The sequence below is a fragment of the Plasmopara halstedii genome (assembly GCF_900000015.1).
Source record: "Plasmopara halstedii genome assembly, contig: Scaffold_323, whole genome shotgun sequence".
NCBI classification, from domain to species: domain Eukaryota; phylum Oomycota; class Peronosporomycetes; order Peronosporales; family Peronosporaceae; genus Plasmopara; species Plasmopara halstedii.
The window spans coordinates 1801596-1801830 of record NW_020187244.1 but is presented as its reverse complement, the minus strand read 5'-3'; the positions used below and the strand labels follow the sequence as shown (position 1 = coordinate 1801830).

The window sequence follows — 235 nt, the reverse complement described above, 5'->3', positions numbered from 1 at the left end:
TCGGACCGTTTAAGGTTGTGGCCAAACGGGGCCTGGCGTACACGCTGAACCTTCCGAAGCGGATGCGCACCCACCCAGTGTTTTACGTGGGCTTGCTCAAGCCGTACTGGGATCCGGCGCAAGTGGACGCGGAGGCGTTGGCGTTGGAGCGGATTCCACGGGCCCGGATCCGCCCAGAAGTTAAACTAGCAACTGGTTCTGAGCACGGAGTGCAACAAACTCTATTTCCAACGGT

At 59.1% G+C, this 235-nt stretch overlaps 1 protein-coding gene across 1 annotated transcript in view; it reads right to left on the bottom strand.

Moving 5' to 3' along the window:
* The window catches only part of PHALS_08855 (conserved hypothetical protein), a gene marked incomplete at both ends in the record, with an annotated part of 4855 nt that overhangs the window by 3399 nt on the left and 1221 nt on the right, over positions 1–235 (bottom strand). The window lies entirely within an intron of this gene.